Source organism: Eulemur rufifrons, chromosome 7 (genome assembly GCF_041146395.1).
Source record: "Eulemur rufifrons isolate Redbay chromosome 7, OSU_ERuf_1, whole genome shotgun sequence".
NCBI classification, from domain to species: Eukaryota; Metazoa; Chordata; class Mammalia; order Primates; family Lemuridae; genus Eulemur; species Eulemur rufifrons.
The window spans coordinates 280,777,736-280,798,359 of record NC_090989.1 but is presented as its reverse complement, the minus strand read 5'-3'; the positions used below and the strand labels follow the sequence as shown (position 1 = coordinate 280,798,359).

The 20,624-nt window shown below is 39.9% G+C and overlaps 1 protein-coding gene across 11 annotated transcripts in view; it reads left to right on the top strand.

Moving 5' to 3' along the window:
- FNBP1 (formin binding protein 1) overlaps positions 1–20,624 on the top strand; it is a 128,455-nt gene that overhangs the window by 429 nt on the left and 107,402 nt on the right. The gene's annotated exons all lie outside the window — the stretch shown is intronic.

Sequence of the window (20,624 nt, the reverse complement as noted above, 5' to 3'; positions counted from 1 at the left end):
GCCCTGAGGCGGCGGTGCGTGGAGGGAAGAGCCTCGCTCCCGCGGGGGCTCGGCTGGGGGCGTGGAGGCCCCGGCCCGACCCCCGCGACTGCCTTCTCTCGATTCGGATCCGGCGCTCCCCGGGGGCGGGGCGGCCGCGCGGGGCCGCGTCCCCGGTCTCGGGTTTTGGGGCGCCGGGGCGCCGAGTAGTGTCTCCCCTCCGGAGGCGGGGACTTGTGACCCGTGGGGGCTCCGGGCGCTTGTTCCTAAGGGTAGCTCAGCTCCCGAATTCGATATGAGGACTGCGGCGTCTGGCCCGGAGGGGGAAGGTAGCTGGAGTTGTTGGAAATCGTAGGTTATCGCCCTCGGAAAGAGGCTTTCGAGGGTAAACAGTTCTTTCCCCCTGCTCAGAGGGGACAGTTCAGATGAGGGTGGCTGGCGACGCGGCGTCTGGCCGGGATCCTTGGGCCGCGGGGCGCGGGTGGTAAACAACCCGTGCGGGTCGGGAAGCCCTCTCCGGGCCGAGCAGGGGATGCCAGGCGGGTCGCGGCCGTCCCTGGGAAGGAGAGGCTGTCGACTGCGGACTGGAGCCTTCCCCTGGCTTCCCGGGGAAGTCACTGGGCAGGGAGCGGGCAGTGCAGTGGCCAGGGGCAGGAGTGGACGAAATCCAAATTATTGCCTTGAAATGCTCTCAAGATGGGCCGTTTCCCATGATGAACTCTGGCGTGCCGGCTCACTACCTTTCCATTTGTAAAGGGTGTGGAGGAGAAAGTGTAGGGTGGTGGTGTTATCTGAGATGAGGCCAAGAAATCTCATGTTGAAATAAAACAAGGTTAACAGCACTTACAGAAGCAGAGCCCATCCTCCCTTAATTTGGGCGGAGGGGAGGTAATTGTTTTTACATAACCATTTGTTAGACTCAGAAGCAACTACTGTTATTAATACCAAAATCCTGAGGGCAGTAGCTCCCTTAAATTAAGATAATTCATTTTGTAAACATTCTCTGCCTGAAAGGAATTCATGACAAAATTTCCTCTGATGTTTACGAATATTCATTCTGAAAATAAAATAACAGTTTCAAAAATTTGCACACACCAATTTAAGTAAAACCCACCACGTTAAGTGCTATATTAAAGTTTCTTCCCTCTTCTCATCCTTTTCCACTCCTTTTAGCTCTTTTTAGCCTATTTGTGGTGAGGGAACAAATCAGAAGTAATCTTTATCAAGAGAATAGAAATTTTGGCACAATTTTTTTCACTTTTTCAAACAGAATGGAATTATAGAGGGAAAAAATACAATGCATTTCTGAGTGAAATAAGGACTGAACACAATGGTGGACATTTCATAGTGACGTTGGTGAATGTTATAGAAGATAATCCGGAAGACAGGAAGTGGCCATGAAAAGAACTGATAAAATTGCCTCCAGTTAGTCTGCATTATTTTGTACATTTCTTTTTGGGGGTGAAGAAGTGGGAAGGAAGGCAATGATAGGAGTTGTTGAAAATAAACTGGGACTGGAGTATGTATGAATGATTTGAAATCTTGGATTTGCTTCACAGTAATTGGGGTGTTAGATGTGGGATAGTGAAACAAAACTTATCTTGAATTGGTTAATTGTTGAAGCCAGGTAATGGGTACAGAAGGGTTCATTATACTATTCTTTCTATTGCATATGCTTGAAATTTTCTACAATAAAAATAATTGGAAAATAATTTTAAGGGAGAAGGGTGTGACCTATTTGAATTTTTTTTTGACTTGGTAACTTATTGAGGAAGAATGAATCAGTTATCAACTCTATATTTGCAAGTATATGGCAGTGAAGAGTTAAAAAAAAGACATTCTTACAAGTATTGGCCTTTGCTTTTGAGTAGCTTATAGTTTAATAGAAGGAAAAGAATGAAATGAACATATTAGTGCACTAAGAAGTGCAAAATCCAAGTTTTAAGGGGAAATTCAAAGGCATATAGGGCATACAAAATGTCTCTTTTCAGTAGCCTTATTTTATTAGGAGTTTTTGAGATTTAAAAAAATAAAAAGCTAGAGTAATGAAGGATTCTAAAAAACAAACCCCACTTTCCCTGGCCGTCAGAGACGTGGTGATGTGTGGCGTGTCGGGCAGCCAGCAAAGGGCAGTGATTCAGGGTTTTCCTTGAATGGTGGCTTTGGAATTGTGCACATGTGTAATGAGATAATGATGGGGCACTAAAGCCTAACTTGGCAGAATTATTCTTCTAGAAGGAGAGAGATGGAGCTATGGTTTGGGTGGCCATAAGTTATTTCTAACAGGTGGCTGCAGCTTTCTTGGACCTTCACAAATACTATCAGATTTTACACACATTTTAGGACTTTAGTCAAACTCCATATAGGTTTTTTAAAACTACAGGTTTCTAACATGCATTTTACATTAAAAGCCTCTTAGCCACATCCTGCTTTGTGGAGGGAGTAAAACCTTTCTCTTCCTCTTCTTCTTTCTTTTTTAACCTTTTTATAAGAATAAACTTTCATGTTCTTTTTTTTTTTTAAAAGACAGAGTCTCACTCTGTCACGCAGGCCAGTGCTATCATCGTAGCTCACTTTATCCTTGAACTCCTGGGCTCAATCAGTCCTGTCTCAGCCTCCTGAGCAGCTGGGACAATAGGCACACACCACCAAACCCAGCTAATTTTATTTTTTGTAAAGACAAGGTCTGGCTGTTTCCCAGGCTGGTCTTGAACTGTCCTCAAGTAATCCTCCTATCTTGGCCTCCCAAAGTGCTGGAATTGCAGGCATGAGCCACCATGCCTAGTCTAAACTTTCATATTCTAGGAAACTTTTGAGAAATTGTAACATGTGAGGAAGTTATACAGCTATGAAAATGAACTCAAAACTCATAATTTATAACTATTGGATTAGTCTGTATTTAAATTGGGGCTTTCTATTTTTTCATCAGAGGGGCGTAACAAAGTATAAATGGCTGTTATAAAGTGATTAGGTTATAATACAGTTGTTTCTGTGCAGTTCTTCATAACATTTTCTTTTAGTCAGTTCTTAAATTTTTTATTGAACAACTGTGTGCAAGACACTGGTCTGAGGCCGGGCGTGGTGGCTCACGCCTGTAATCCTAACACTCTGGGAGGCCGAGGTGGGCAGATTGTTTGAGTTTAGGAGGTTGAGACCAGCCTGAGCAAGAGCAAGACCCTGTCTCTACTAAAAAATAGAAAGAAATTAGCCAGACAACTAAGAATATATAGAAAAAATTAGCCGGGCATGGTGGCGCATGCCTGTAGTAGTCCCAGCTACTTGGGAGGCTGAGGCAGAAAGATTGCTCAAGCCCAGGGGTTTGAGGTTGCTGTGAGCTAGGCTGATGCCACAGCACTCTAGCCAGGGTGACAGAGCAGGACTCTGCCTCAAAAAAAAAAAAAAAAAAAAAGACTGGTCTGAGTCTAAGTCACATTATGTACGTTGAAAGATATCTACATATTTCACTGGAAGCATCTAAAGTAGGTTTTACCTCCAGTCTGCAACATTAGAGTCAAAAGAGAAATTTATGTTTTTATGTAAGATTAACCAAAATGCATTTACTTAAGACTTTGTTAAAAAGGGAAGGTTAATAAAGTAAATATGGTCACTGATTTGTTGATGTTGTGCCTGGTCATCAGAGAAATGTAAAAGCAAAAGTTGGTTACATTTGAGTGTTTTTTTCTTACCCACTTATTGAAGGAAGTCACAGGTTATCAAAGTGTTAGTTCAACTTTTTATTAGCTTGCTCATTAGTGTGAAATAAATCTACTGGAAACTTTAGCTTTCCTCATAATTGTTCCACTCTTTGCAGCTAACAAATTACTCAGTGACAGAACCTCGGTTTGTTGTTTCCTAGTATCCTCTCTGCTATCTTTATTTGTTTGCTGTGGTACTAATGAGAAATGAAGTAGCCCAGCATACAAGCAAGGGAACAGAGAGAGACCTGAATAATGCATATTAAGCATTAACATAGTAAGAAGCTACCTGTGTTGTTTGTAATCTTGTTACCTGTGTTTTTAGGACAGTGCCAAGCATATAATGTCCATTCGACTATATTGAGTATGTTGACATTGATTGTGGTGTGTACTTTTAAGAGGCAGCAACGTACCACCTGTACTGGCAACAATGCCTCACTCAATATGAGTTCAATCAGTGTTTATCAAATGAATTAATAAATCTCTTTTTTCTTTTTGTTTTAAAATTTGCTTTTTAAAAATAATAGGAAGGTTATTATAATACCTTTCTGCACTTTGGCAGTTGTAAAAAATTTTTATAATTCTAGATACCTTTAAAAAAAGTAGACTTTATTTCTTAGAGCAGTCTTAAGTTCACAGCAAAATTGAGTAGAAGGTACAAAGATTTCTCATATACCTTCTACCCCCAAATACACACAGTCTAGGTACTTTTTTTTTTTACCTTTAAATTAGGGTTTAAAACGTTATTCCTTCTCTGTTCATGCTACCTATCTTTGAAATATACATATGTATATATATAAGAACACTTTATATAATGTGTTAAAATTTTAAATTAGTTTGTTTTTTAATCTTGAAGTAATTGACTATTAATAGTTTCAGGTTTTGGAGAATTATTTCTTCTTATGGCCCTTAAATACTAAATTGGAGTACGGTATTAACAATAGTCCATAGCTCTTCTACTGTTCTTTTTTCTTAACCCTTCGGAGAATTCTGTTTGAGATAAACATAGCAAGACCAACAGGGGAGAAAATATTCCCAGAACTATGGACACTAGAGCAGAACTACCTACCTCAGAAGAGAGAAGAAATCAACTTAATTCGGTCATCCTTCTCCATTAGAACAGGCTTTGCACACAGCCTTTTCTGCTTAGTAGATATTAAACAGAATGAAACATGGAAGGTCTGGTGGTTGATATTTACATGTTAGCTGGTTGTCTTCACTTTATACATTAGACATAATCCTGAAAATTTGTGTAAATTGCATTTTTGGTAGATAAAACATACTTTAAGCACCATAAGGGAGTTTTATAAGTGTCCTTGCTTACTGTGTGAACACATTACAACTCATGTTTTACATTGGTGAGACGTGGAAAGTGCTTCTTTGAAGGACTGTTCAAGTATCACCCACTTCCCAGCTAAAGCTAATATTGTGTTTCCTGCAAGTATTACTCATACTTGTTTCATCAACACCACCCACATTTAAAAATAAGGCTTTATTTTGACACTTAAAAATTGCAAGCTACCAAAAATACATGAATGCCCTAGGAAATTAATTTAATTAGATTTTAGAATGTGGGTGTGAAGTCTTCTAGAATTAGTGTTCATAAAGAAATATTTGTTTCCTGTTTTAGTAATATACACGCATACTAGCTTGAACCTCGTGATATGTCTAGTTCAAAAAATGTAAAAAAAAATCATGAGGCCAAATATATATTGAGAATAATTTGGGGATATACAAGTTTTAAGTATGGATTGATCATGAGCTTCCAATTGGGACCAACTTTGAACTCATAAACCTTATCCTATTTGTAAAATGCTATGTTAAATTTATGTACAGCTCAACAACCTCAATTGTTTAATACTAGAAATAGATTCAAACCACCACCAACAACAAAAAAGGTAGATGGAACTTCCATTTTCTCTTTGCAAAAGTCATTCACATTTAAACTATAACATCATATAAACTCTTTTTTTAAACAGCATACCATTCTAGTAATTAGAGTTACATTTTTAATAAGAATTAGTTCTCAGACTAACATCTATGGTTTCCACGTATACAGTTCAGCAACTATAGTTTCCATTCATACTTTTCTGCTCTGTGTGTGAGTTCTAAAAATGTAAATAGCTTATAATTGCATAAACTCTATAATTCTTCTAATATTTTCATGTGAACCATCTCCTACTGCCTTAAACACTGTTGAATAATTATGATCATCATTTGCCGTTTATTGAGTACCTACCACATCCCAGGTGTTGTGCAAAGTGTTTTACATCCATCACCTCATTTATTCTTCACAAGAATCCTGTAAGGTGAGTACCCTTTGTTTCAGTATCCAGGCAGAAGATGCTGAGATGGAGTCTGGAGCAGAGAAGGTTCACTGGGGAGTGACACTCATGAAAGGAAAAGGAAGGAAGCCGTCAGACTGTGAGGCCCACTTGACAAAGTCCCTGCCAGGCCAATGAGGAACTCCAGAGCAAAGATTACTCAGTCAAAGAGTCTTGCATTGGGCAGAAATGGCCAGGACCCTGTCCCTCTGCTTTGCTCACTCTTTGGCCAACAGCTGCCCTGAGTTGAGTGTGACCTTGGCTGCCATCTTGCGGGGTTATTGCCTAGGGCATGACCTCTGTTCAAAAGATGAGGTGGACCTTAAAGGAGGCTCTCTGCTGGCCATACTCCTTGCAGCTGGGCAGCAAGTCCCTTTTTTTTTTTTTCCTTTGGCACATCTTTATGTCAGCCATACCATTATTATTCCCTTTTATAAGAGAGGTAATTGAAGCTCAGAAGGGTAAAATAACTTGCCCAAGTTCACAGAGTACAAAATGGGGATTCATTCCCAGGGCTTTGAGAATTTAGAACTCTCCTTTTTTTTTTTTTTTTTTTTTTTAAGACTAGTCAAGTGCAGTAGTGAGGAGGGGGGAAAGTAGTAGAACAAGGAGTTCAATCTGTAACTGACTGTGAACAATCAAGTGAGATAACTCACCACCTTCGGACCAGCCTAGAACTCTCCTTTTTGTCCTTTTTTAAGTTGGTACCTTTAAAAATTTTTTTTTTTTTTTTTTTTTTTTTTTTTTTGAGACAGAGTCTCACTCTGTTGCCCGGGCTAGAGTGAGTGCCGTGGCTTCAGCCTAGCTCACAGCAACCTCAAACTCCTGGGCTCAAGCGATCCTCCTGCCTCAGCCTCCCGAGTAGCTGGGACTACAGGCATGCGCCACCATGCCCGGCTAATTTTTTGTATATATATATTTTAGTTGTCCATATAATTTCTTTCTATTTTTAGTAGAGACGGGGTCTCACTCTTGCTCAGGCTGGTCTCGAACTCCTGACCTCGAGCGATCCACCCGCCTCGGCCTCCCAGAGTGCTAGGATTACAGGCGTGAGCCACCGCGCCCGGCCTAAAAATTATTGATATTGTTTGAACTTTTTATTATAGAAAATTTCAAACATACTTAAAAATAGAGAAAATAATATCATGAACTGTCATATACTTATCACCCAGCTTCAAGAATTACCAAATTTTGGCATTCTTTTTTTTTTTTTTTTTTTTTTTTGAGACAGAGTCTCACTTTGTTGCCCGGGCTAGAGTGAGTGCCATGGCGTCAGCCTAGCTCACAGCAACCTCAAACTCCTGGGCTCAAGCGATCCTACTGCCTCAGCCTCCCGAGTAGCTGGGACTACAGGCACGTGCCACCATGCCTGGCTAATTTTTTCTATATATATTTTAGTTGTCCATATAATTGCTTTCTATTTTTAGTAGAGACGGGTTCTCGCTCTTGCTCAGGCTGGTCTCGAACTCCTGACCTTGAGCGATCCACCCGCCTCGGCCTCCCAGAGTGCTAGGATTACAGGCGTGAGCCACCGCGCCCGGCCAAATTTTGGCATTCTTATTTCATATTTTTGCCCCCATGTATTCCTTTAGAGTCTTCAGCCTTCTCTGCCACACACTGTCATGCTAGTCTGCTGCCTTGCTTTTGTGAGGAATCATTCATGGGACCAAAATTCTTCCCCTATCTTTTAAAATATGAAAATGGAAGAGAACCAACATTTAAGTGCGTAATCCACCTTTATTGGGAGATTTAAATATCCTTTCATAACCTAGTAAGGACCCTGTGAGTTTCCTAGTTTTTTCAATTTTATAGATAAATCTCAGAGACCCAAACAGTGCTACTGCTAGTATTTACATACAGTTTTGGGGGTTTTCTTCCTTCTGAAGCCGAACAAAGCCCATGGTAGTTAAAAAAAAAAAAAAAAACAAAACTACATCTTTTGTATTAGTGCACAGTTGCCTTTAATCCTCATATTTCTCCTGTCCCTGCTGTAGGTTTTGCTGTATAAAACATTTGATGTTATTCATTTGAGAATCATTGAGAATCAATGACTCACGCTGCTAAATGCTGCAGACCCAGCAGAAGCAGTCATGAATGAAGTTTACATTCTAGCAGATGTTTCACAGATGTCTAGTGATCTCTTCATTCTTTCAAATCCAAAGTTATTATTTTTCCTTTCTAATTTAAAGAAATTAATTTGTGTGGGAATTAATTAGGAGGAGTAGTATCAAGTTTTTGAATTTGTGTTTAATAAAAGTATGTCTTGGTGAAATGTAATTTAATTAAATTGAGAAAGAACAGGAGGAATATAGGTATTGGCCACTTCGGGGGTAGGCAGGGTATCATATGCAGGGCTGTCATGTGGAACAAGAAACTCAACATTTTCTCTATCTGTGGCAAAAGAAAACTTGGCACCTGTGAAGGAAACTATTCCCCTTGTACTTCCATTTGCACACCCAAAATGGACAATGAGTTCCTAAAATGCATTTTATTACCAGAGGGGTTCTTGGGATAAATGGGGTGGGTGCTCCCAGTGTGTGAGACAGCACTGGAAGGCTCAGCCTGGGCTGCATTGCTTGCCTCATCTAATATTTATCAGTGTGGGGCAAGTCCTTGCATCTCTGTTCCTGCCTTCGGCACCTATAAAGCATGGTGTGATGATGCTTGCCTTTCGCTTCACAGGAAGGCATAAACATGAGTGCTTGTTTGTAAGGTACTTTGAGACTGTTGGATGAGAAGTAATGGGCAAATACAAATTATTACAATAATGGGGAGGGTTAAGGAAAAAACCCTGTTCCTTGGGAACAAATTGTAGAACTCTCCTGCTATAAGTAGAACTATGGAAAATGAGCAATTTACTGCCCTAGACTTCTAGTTTTCAGTGAAGTTTCTGTATTTTAATGTAAATTCTGTGTCCCTGTTAATAAACTAAATAACCTAATATTAAGAAAATGCCTGGAAATCATTGCTTTGAAAAGGAAATAAATCTGGATTTCAAGAGGTCATATCAACTTCATGTTCATCTTTTTCTTTTCTTTCTTTTTTAAAAAGTATAAAATGTACTCCAAAACACTAGCCATACTAATTTTTAGCAATATACTTGAGTTTACTTATGATATAATTTTAATTTGTGCCTAGAGGAAAATAGTTCTCTTTGGCCATTACTACCACTTTTTGAAAAAGTTCTACTGAAGTCACATTATTTTCCCCCCAAAAGCTACTTGAGACATCTAATGAATTATACTACCTATCAGCTTAGTTCACAATTTATTTCTTCTTGGCAAAGATAACTAAGAGGTTTAAAAAGATTTGCATTAGGACAGATATATATGGAAATTTCTGGCAATGTTTGGGCAAAGACATTTGGATTTCATGAGAGTGTATGTGTATGTAAAATATATTTCTCACCATGACTCTGAATTTTTAAATTTAAATTTTATTTAGCCTTAAAAATAGGCTATTTGCATGTTCGATTTTCTAAAAGATGGTAAGCTGTGCGCGCAAAGTCTCCCTGTCATCCTGGGACCTATTTAGTTCTCATCATTGCCAATTTTGGCACAAGGTGTGGTGGTGGAAAATAATTATGACCTTGAATATAAAAGAGAAAACCAAATGAAATGATAAAACATTATACCAAATAAGAGATACAGATACAATGAGTGTAGTGAGATTTACATATTTTACCCACAGTATGTTTTTTTGAGCATCTAGTAAATGCCAAGACATGGTTCTTGCTCTCAAGTACTTTATAGTCTGATAGGGGTGCAGAGATTACAGTACAATGTGGTAAGGACTAAGATAGGATAAGTACATGAAAACCTGTACACAGGAGTGTAACTCAGTTGGGGAAGAAGTGGCATCCAAATGGAGTTCTGAAGGATTAGGGAGTTGTACAGGTGAAGGGGGGATCTCGACAGAGTCCTCCAGGAAGAGGGAGTAAACGGCATGTCCAAAGGCTCGGAAATGTCAGAGGACACTAGCTCTCAAATGAGCAGAGCATGTGATGGGGTCATCAGAGGAGCCTGAAAAGGTACACTGTCACTAAAAACCATGTGAGGACTGTGGCTTTACTTTGAGAGCAGATGAGAGATACCCTTGAACAACTGCAAGCAGGTAGCTATGGTGCCCGTGTTTCAGCATGGAGAAAGTTGGACAGGAGCTAGGTAGCTGTGGGCTGCGCTAGACTAATTGGCTGACTGGATAATTTGTGTGGGTTGGTGCAGAGAGCCTTTCTGTTTATCCCACCCCCTAACATTTTTATATGGGTGGAATTAGGTTAAAAGGAATTGCTAGGGAGCCTTGGATGCCTGAAGAAGGCTTAGCAATGAACGTCCTGAGAGGTGAGCCAGAGGGTGGGAAGGGAGAAGGCAGGTTCCCTGCTCTGGCTTGTGGGCTAAATAGTGTATCAGCCGCAGGTCCTTTTTCCAGCAGCTGGGCGTAAAACCCAAGCCCACCGTCACTTCGTTCTAGCCCTCTCTGTCTCTCTCGGCTGGCACAGCCTTGACAGGGGTATCAGGGTTTGCTCTTCAGCTCTTTCAAGCTAACAGATTTATTATTTTCAGTATGACTGGAGGTGACTCACACTCACTAAATTCCCAAGACTGTTGAATAAAACAGAATGTAAATGTTAATAGTGAGAAGTATATTCATGAGGAGACTGGATTCATATTTGCTGATCTGTACTTTCTCCCCCTGTAGGCTAATCTGTGTGGAAATCTAAATCCTCTACCAAGTTTCTTGGAGAGCATAAAATCAGAATAGAATTGGATGAATTTAAGGGCTGATGACAGCAAGCTATAGGAGTGTAAGGCATCTATCTCCTCTAGAGGGATAGAGCTACATTAAGAATAGGATAGGGGCCGGACGCAGTGGCTCACGCCTGTAATCCTAGCACTCTGGGAGGCCGAGGTTGGCAGATTGTTTGAGCTCAGGAGTTCGAGACCAGCCTGAGCAAGAGCGAGACCCTGTCTCTACTAAAAATAGAAAGAAATTATATGGACAGCTAAAAATATATATAGAAAAATTAGCCGGGCATGGTGGCACATGCCTGTAGTCCCAGCTACTTGGGAGGCTGAGGCAGGATTGCTTGAGCCCTGGAGTTTGAGGTTGCTATGAGCTAGGCTGACACCATGGCACTCTAGCCTGGGCAACAGAGTGAGACTCTGTCTCAAAAAAAAAAAAAAAAAAAAAAAAGGATAGTATCTATTTTATAGATGCTACATAGATGATTCCTTTCCTGTTAACCCAATCTTTCTCTAGGCAGGCTATACTGTAGCAAGAGTAGTTATGTTTAGATCTTTTAAATTACAATCTCTATTCAATCCTGTGTACCTAAGATTACATCCGGGGACCTAGATTGGATTTTAGGTGTTCATCATCTCATCCCTTTCAGCATTTCCCAAACTGGCAAGCCTGAGAATCTATAGTTTGTTTTTTTGTTTGTTTATGAGAATCTGTCATTTTAAAAGCTCTCCTGGACGGATAAGGTGGCTCATGCCTGTAGTCCCAGCTACGCGGGAGGCTGAGGTGGGAGGATCCTTTGAGCCCAGGAGTTCAAGGTTACAGTGAGCTGTGATTATATCACTGCACTCCAGCCTGGGTGACAGAGCAAGGCCCAATCTCTAACAAAAAACTTTAAAAGCTCTCCTAAGTAATTTTTTTTTTTTTTGAGACAGAGTCTCGCTCTGTTGCCTGGGCTAGCATGAGTGCCGTGGCGTCAGCCTAGCTCACAGCAACCTCAAACTCCTGGGCTTAAGTGATCCTACTGCCTCAGCCTCCCGAGTAGCTGGGACTACAGGCACGTACAGGCACATGCCCGGCTAATTTTTTCTATATATAGTTTTAGTTGGCCAGATAATTTCTTTCTATTTTTAGTAGAGATGGGGTCTCGCTCTTGCTCAGGCTGGTCTCAACTCCTGACCTCGAGCAATCCTCCTGCCTCGGCCTCCCAGAGTGCTGGGATTACAGGCGTGAGCCACCGCGCCCAGCCTCTCCTAAGTAATTTTGATGTAGCTTAGGTAGCACTGTTCAACACTTTGATTCCTTTCCATGCATTCTCAGTTTTTGCTCCTTTTTATTCTTTATAGCCAATTTTAAATCTAGCAATATTTTAGAGTTACTTCCTTACCCCACCAGCCACTGACAAACATTTATAACCATTTTAAGGTACTCTTTGTTCTTAGTGGCTTTCTAGTTGTCATTTACTGAGGTACCCAGATAAGTCATCATTCATTAATTCATTTGAAAAATATCATTGACCACTTACTATGTGCCAGGCATTGTTCTAGGCAAAGGGAAATGGCAGTGACCCAAACAGTGAAAAATTTTTGCACATATATGTGATCTCCATTTATAGTGTGTCAGATAATGATAAACGCTATGGAGAAATATAAGAGAACGAGAGACTGAGAATAGTAGGACTGGGGTTGATGGGGAGAAGAACAGAAGTTTAGTGCTGGATATTTTACAAGATGCCTGTTACGTATCTAAGTATCTAATAATATCTTTTTTTTTCCTAATAATATCTTGTAGGTAGTTAAATATATGTATCTGGAGCTCAGGGAAGAGATCCAAGCTAGAGGCATAAATTTGTTTATTTCTTTGTTTGGTTTTTTTTGAGACAGTCTCACTCTGTTGCCCAGGCTAGAGTGCATTAGCGTCATCATAACTCACTGCAACATCAAATTCCTGGGCTCAAATGATCCTCCTGCCTCAGCTTCCCTAGTAGCTGGGACTTCAGGAATGTGCCACAACACCCAGCTAATTATTCTATTTTTGGTAGAGATAGGGTCTCGCTCTGTTGTCCAGGCTGGTCTTGGACTCCTGGCCTCAAGTGATCCTCCCACTTCAGCCTCCAAAAGTGCTAGGATTACAGGCATGAGCCACTGTACCTGGCCAGGAGATACAACTTTGAATAATCAGCAAAGCTAGAGTTAAGATGGTAACATTCTAAGCTCTTGTCATAGTTATATTCTTTCAAGCACTGTTATTTAACTTTAGAACTCTGTTGCTTAGTACAGCTGTCATAATATGTTGCCCTTTTGGACAGTGGCTGTGCTTTCTGTTTGCTGAAGTGTTTACCTCACTGAGAATCACTGTGTGAAACTTGTTTTAGATTGGGAAGGGCATAGACTATTAAGAGTTGATTAGTTGGGTAAATTGTTATAAGAGCATAATAAGTGGAGCTTGAAGCTTTCATAGGCTTAGAAGTAAAACTAATGTACTAAGTCATAAATGGAAAAATAAAAATAAATGGCCACTGATGGGCATTCAGTTTTTTATATTAATAGTAATCTGAAATTAATGTCACACGTGCATCATTTTAATTGGCTTTTGCAGGCAGTCTAATAGTATAGACTCTATTCCTTTGAAAGCTGCCTGTGAGCTTATTCTGACGTGGAGGTGAATAGAGAAAGTTTAGAATTATTCAATTCACTAATCAACTAATCAACTCTTGTTGACTGAGATTTCTGTTGTACCTGATACTGTGTAATTTTCCTTTTTATCTTTCTCTGAGAAAGTTTCACATTGTTAATACTAGATCACCAAATAAATCAGATTTTGGGAGAACTCTATCTCACATGTGTGACAGCTTCATTTTGCAAAGATGTCCACAACATCTCCTATCCCAAATGCTCATCTTAGAATGTGCCCTTAGGACTCCTCCCATTGAGTGGTAGGAGAGGGCTTATGTCCCTTCCCCTTGGACCTTGGGGTACCTTCGTGACTGCCTTGACCAATAGAGTATGGTGAAAGTGAGGCCACATGATTTCTGGGGCAGGATCATAAATATGCCATACACTTTTGCCTTGCATCTTTTGAGATGCTTACTTTTAGAACCCAGTCTCCATGTTGTTAGGAAGCCCAGACAGCACACATAGAGAGACCCTATAGGGACGCCAGCTGTAGAGGTTCATGTTGAGAGCCCGACAGGCATAATCTGCTGCCAGCCATGTGAGTGAAGGGCTTCCAGATGATTCTAGCCCCCAGAAGTTTAGTTCCCCCAGCCTTAAAGCCTTCTCAGCTGGGGCCCCAGCCATGACAAAGCAGAGACAGATTGTCCCTGTCCAAGTTCCTGACCCAGAGTGAAATGGTGGTTTCCCACTAAGTTTGGGGGCTGATTTATTGTATAACAACAGTAACTGGAACAATATCCCTGCGTGTTGTAGTAGAGAGTAGTAACACTACTGCTTCCTCATTTATTAAAGGACAGGGCTACCATGTGTCCTTTTATTCTATCTTAAAGATAAGATAAGATCATTTTCTCTTTGAAGAAATCCTTACAGTATGAAATTGAAGAGCTGAGGAACATTCAAGGAGTTTTTAAACCTGTTTTCTCTGAAGATGGCAGAATAGGAAACTAAGCAGCTCTGACATGAAGACATTAAGATTTACTATAAAAAAAACAAATCCTTAAACGGTGTTTGTTCTGAGGTTCTTATCACAAGATTATTATACACTTTGAATATGGTGATTCTGTGTCATTCTTCATAAAATCTCAAGATTTTTACATTCTTTTTTCTTTTTTACATTTATTTTTAGATTATTCTCATAACCATAGAGTCACAAAAGAGGAAATTTATTGCAATTTCTTTTGTAAGAAGTGTTTTTGCCAATTTCTTCCCTAAATTTCATTTCTTCTTCTTTAATGTATAAGCCATGCAAATCTACTTCAGAAGAGTTGTTCTGAGGAATCTTAAATAAAATGCAAAACTTTCTGTAGCTTTAGTTGTGAGATTGAATCACTGTTCTAGAGGCAATAGATCTGCCTGACTAAAGTTAGGCGTATGAATCTATTGATAGTTCTCTCTGCTACTCATGCACTCTGTGTCTTCACTCACTGCCTGAGTAGAAGACTTAGGCTAGATAAGTCTCTGAAAGCTGTTTATTTTTAAATTCTTTTATTTGATTCTTATAAGATTTCTACAATTTGGTCAGTGTGTCATATTGTTCAAGAGCATGGATTTGGCTAGGCATGTTGGCTCACACGAGTAATCCTGGCACTTTGGGAAACTGAGGTGGGAGGATTGCTTGAGGCCAGGAGTTTGAGACCAGCCTAGGCAACATAATGAGACCCTGTCTCTACCAAAAAAAACAAAAACAAAAAATTAACCAGTTGTAGTGGCATGCAACTGTAGTCCTAGTTACTTGGGAGGCTGAGCCAGGAGGATCACTTGAGCCCAGCAGTTCAAGGTTACAATGAGCTATGATTGTGCTACTGCATTCCAGTCCAGCCTGAGCAACAGAGTGAGACCCTGTCTCAAAAAAAGAAAAAAAGAGTATGGGTCTGCAGCCAGACTGTTTAGTTCATATCCTGATATTAACTGAATGATTTTAGACAAGTCATTTAACCTCAGTTCGTTCATCTGGGAAATGGGGATAATGTGATGACATTTTGTCCATGTCTTGCATTCCATGTCAAGAAGACACTGAATGAGCACTCCCTTGTTAGGGTTATTACAGAAGTGATCAATGAATTGGGTGTAAATTAGACTGCATGACCCCAGGTCCCTTCAACCCAAGTGTTCTGAGGTAATCTGAGTTCTAGGATCAACTGACACTGAAATGTTTGTCCCAGGAGTTCATAATGAACAGAGAATACATCAATGTCAATTACAGTAGCGTAACTACTTCTAAGGCTAGAAACTCTATTTAGACATTTTATATTTGGTTCCCACAGAGTAGCTCAAAGAAATGCTAATAATGTTAATAGGAGGTTTGTAAAGAGTTTAACAATTCATAAAGTGACACATAAATAGAATCATTAGGCACATTCCTTAAGTTGTTAGGCACTCTGTACATAGACTGAATGTCTTGGATGTGATTCAACAGGCAAAAATACCAGGGGCTATTGCTGAACAAAATCTTTTTGGCTAAGAAACCTGAAAATCTTATTGCTTAATTTATTTTATAAGATCAGCAAGTAAATAAGACAGATAAATACTATCATTCCAGAAAAACTTTAGGTGGTCAAGTGCTTTATTTGATAAAAGCATTCAAGTGCCTGGTGGAACTGAAAAGCAGAGTGATATGATGGCTTCTTTCTTCACTTTCTGGATTTACTTGGATTATGAAATGCCAGTAATTATCTGAGAAAGTGGGAAACAGCCAATTAGATGGAGGGAAAAAAACCCTAGAAAGAAGTTGGAAGCAGTTGGGTGGGATAAAGACTATTTCTGATAACTTCAAGCAGATCTGTAAATTGTCATTTAATAATTAAAGAAAGATTGAAAACATAAGAGGTTAATTGCACAAATGGGCAAAGGATACTCTCCAGTGATCAGTTAGGTGTCACCAGTGTATGATAGTCTATAAAAAGATCTGTTTATTTAAAAATAGATAATATTTGCTTGAGGTATGGACCCTATCCAGCTGACATGCTTGGAGTGAGGGGGCTGGCTGTTCAATGACTGCCAAGTATAAGCCAAGCTAAAGATTATTGTGTCTTGATTCTTCACTGTGGCAGAAATCAGAGTAGCTCTAAAGGAGATTAGAGGATACTATATCATATACCATGTACTTGGTAGTCTTTGAATTGTGGGCCAGTTCTAGGGACCAGGCAATCACATGCAACAAAAATGAAAAAAGTAAAGGAAAAAAGAAAGAGAGGGCGTGTAAGATAGGCTATTGTGAGGGGAAGGGTAAGCTCAGGGAAGCTGAGTAAAATGCCAAATTCTCAGAATAAAAGCATGACCCATCCAAGGAATCCTATGGGCATCACTAAGGGGTTCTGTCAGGAGAACATTTAAGAACCTAGATTACCTAATACCGAGTGGGTGGGGCTCGAGCCTGAGCAGAAACCCAACAAGGACTTCCGTCTCAGAGTAAAAGCTAAATTGAGACAGTGCTGGTCTGTCCTGCCACGTACTGGGTCTTCCAGCCACTGTGCCTTCTCATCCTTTATACACACCAGCCTGTTTCCACCTCAGGATCTGATCTCCTTTGTCCTGGCTCTGCCTTGCCCTCTGCCAGGAAGGCTCTTGCCCCAGGCAGCTTCACGTCCTTCAGCCAACCTAACTGAGTGTAGGTTTGCCCTCCTGAGACCTCTTCATGCAGCTGCGCACTTAACTAAGCTCTGCCAGTACAGTCATGATAGAGGACGACTCTGTTAAGGAAGCAGAACACGGGAAAAGTCTTGATTTTAAAGGCATGATTTATTTCTTATTTGTTTATGTATTTTTGAATAAATAGGCCACATTTGGCCATGGTGCCTAATCCCTCAGTTACCCCCTTTTCTTCCCTGGAGGCAACCACTGTTGGTAGTTTTTTGTGACTTCTTCCAGAGAGCTATCAAGCATTTATAAATAAATGTCCCCCATCCCATTACAAATGTTAGCATCCTATTCACACCTTTTGGTACCTTACTTTTACCGCTTGTAATTTCTTGGTGGGCTTTTTTTTCTTTGGCCGCCTCATTCTTTTTTTTTTTTTTTTTTTTTTTGAGACAGAGTCTCACTCTGTTGCCCAGACTAGAGTGAGTGCCGTGGCGTCAGCCTAGCTCACAGCAACCTCAAACTCCTGAGCTCAAGCGATCCTCCTGTCTCAGCCTCCCGAGTAGCTGGGACTACAGGCATGCACCACCATGCCCGGCTAATTTTTTCTATATATATTTTTTAGCTGTCCATATAATTTCTTTCTATTTTTAGTAGAGATGGGGTCTCGCTCTTGCTCAGGCTGGTCTCGAACTCCTGAGCTCAAACGATCCGCCCACCTCGGCCTCCCAGAGTGCTAGGATTACAGGCGTGAGCCACCGCGCCCGGCCTTTTTTTTTTTTTTTTTTTTTTTTTTTTTTTTTTTTTTTTTGAGACAGAGTCTTGCTCTGTTGCTCGGGCTAGAGTGCTGTGGCATCAGCCTAGCTCACAGCAACCTCAAACTCCTAGGCTCAGGCGATCCTCCTGCCTCAGCCTCCCGAGTGGCTGGAACTACAGGTGTTTGGGGCAGCCTCATTCTTAATGTAAATATTAATTCTTTTTTTGTTGTTGTTTTTTGTTTTTTGTTTTTTGTTGAGACAGAGTCTCACTTTGTTGCCCAGGCTAGAGTGAGTGCCGTGGCGTCAGCTTAGCTCACTGCAACCTCAGACTCCTCGGCTTAAGCGATCCTACTGCCTCAGCCTCCCAAGTAGCTGGGACTACAGGCATGCGCCACCATGCCCGGCTAATTTTTTCTATATAGATTTTTAGTTGTCCATATAATGTCTTTCTATTTTTGGTAGAGACGGGGTCTCGCTCAGGCTGGTCTCGAACTCCTGACCTTGAGCGATCCACCTGCCTCGGCCTCCCAGAGTGCTAGGATTACAGGCGTGAGCCACCACGCCCGGCCTAAATATTAATTCTTAATGGTTACATACAATTCTGTTGTACATATAGACTGAAATTTATTCATGGTCATTTGGATTATTTTTGATATATTTTTCTATTAAAAATAGCACACTATAGAAACAACGAGATTGAAGAGAAAACAAATAGTACAGGCCACATGCGGTAGTAAGTACCCATAATCCCGGTGCTTTGGGAGGCAGATGCATGAGGATCACTTGAGGCCAGGAGTTTGAGACCAGCCTGGGCAACATAGTGAGACCCTGTCTCTATAAAAAAAAATTAAAAATTAGCTGGGTGTGGTGACATGTGCCTGTAGTCCCAGGTATTTGGGAGGCTGAGGCAGGAGGGTCACTTTAGCCCAGGAGTTTGAGGTTGCAGTAAGTTACAAAGATTGCACCACTACACTCCAGCCTGGGCAACAGAACAAGATCCTGTCTCTAAAATAAATAAATAAAAATAGTACAGATTAATAGTTTGGCATATGTTATTTTGCATATGTGTAGGTACATTGGGAAGATCAATACTGAGAGCTTATGGGTTGCCAAACCACCCTCCAGAGAGGTTCTCATGGTTTAAGCTCATTTGTTAGAGTTCCTATGGTCCCATATTCTCCCCAACACAGTGTATAATCAGAGGTTTCGATATCTGCTAATCAGGTGGAAAGTGGTATTTTGATGTAGTTTCAATTTTCATTTCTCTTTTCAAAGTTTAAGAAACATTGTCTGTGAACTGTTCACATGCTCTATTCATTTTCTCTCAGGTAGCGATGTAGGATATAAATGGCTAATGCAAAATGATTTCATTTTAGGTGTTGGCATAGTGATAACTTACAAAATAGAAGTTAGGTTAAATTTAATCTTCAAGAGTATTTTATTAGAAAATAATTAGACTTAGATAAAATGTCTCTTTTAATGCCATACCATTCTGAATTTAGATGTGTGTCCCTTTTTGTCATACTCTTACTGAAAAAGTATCTTTTAAAACAATAGTTTATAATCATATCAATTGGTATAAAATGGCAGTTATATTTCTAAAAATTTAGTTCTTGATATAAAAAGGAGAGGCTATTTGTCTGACATTTTTATTCTTGGGAATATTAAGATAAAGTATGTTTTTCTGTACTTTTAAACCTAAAGTCTTATAAACATAGTAAGTTTTGTATTTCATAGTTGTTATTATGTAAAATGTGTCTAATTAGTATTCCAAAGAGTATGCTTTTTTGCTTTTAATATCACCTTTACTGGTTCGACCAAACAATATTTTTAACATAAGTAAGATATTTCTTCTATGCTATTTAATAACCATTCACAAGCACCATATGTGGGCTGTTTGTGGGTTCTATATTTTAAGATATTTCTATGAAAACTTCAACTTAGCCATTTTGCTATGTCCATTTTCCAGGCTAATAGATTTAGTATTTATCAAACTTTCTTTGTGAAGTAGCTTCCATGAGGACAATGGTTTGTATTTGTTTTGTTCGATGCTATATTAACAGAACCTAGAATACTACCTTATACATAGCAGATACTCAATAAATGAGACAGTGGCCAAACTGAAAACCATCTTGGATTTTGCCCTTTGACAACACACCAGTTCAGTCTCTCATTTAATTCACGTGACTTCCAAGCATATTTAAGAATATGTGTGTGATAGTAAGTGATAGAACAGATTAAGATTATTTTCATTTATTGTCACGGAAGAGGTGAATAAAAGCAGATTGGCTCTCCAAAGAAAATGTGCAAATGGCTAACAAACACTTGAAAAGATACTGAGCATCATTACTCATTTGGGAAATGCAAATCAAACCCACAATGAGATACTACTTCATACCCACTAGGATGACTAGAATCAGAAAAGTGTAGGGGAAATAGCAAGTGTTGGGGAGAATGTGGAGAAATTAGAACAATTGTACACTGCTGGTGAGGATAGAAAATGGCTCAGCCTCTGGGGAAAACTATTTGACAGTTAAGTTAAGCATAGAATTTACCATATGATCCAGCAATTCTACTCCTTGGTGTAACTCCCCATCCCTGCCCCCAACTGGAAATAGGTATTCAAACAAATACTCGTACAGGAATGTTTATAGCAGGACTACTTACAACAGCCAAAAGGTTGAAACAACTGAAACATCCATCAACAACAGATGAATGGATAAATAAAATGTCATATACGCATAAAATGGAATATTATTCAGCCATAAAATGAAGTACTGATTCATGCTACACCTTGAATGAGCCTCAAAAACATTATGCTAAATGAAAGAAGCCAGACACAAAAGGTCACATATTATATGATTCCATTTAGATAAA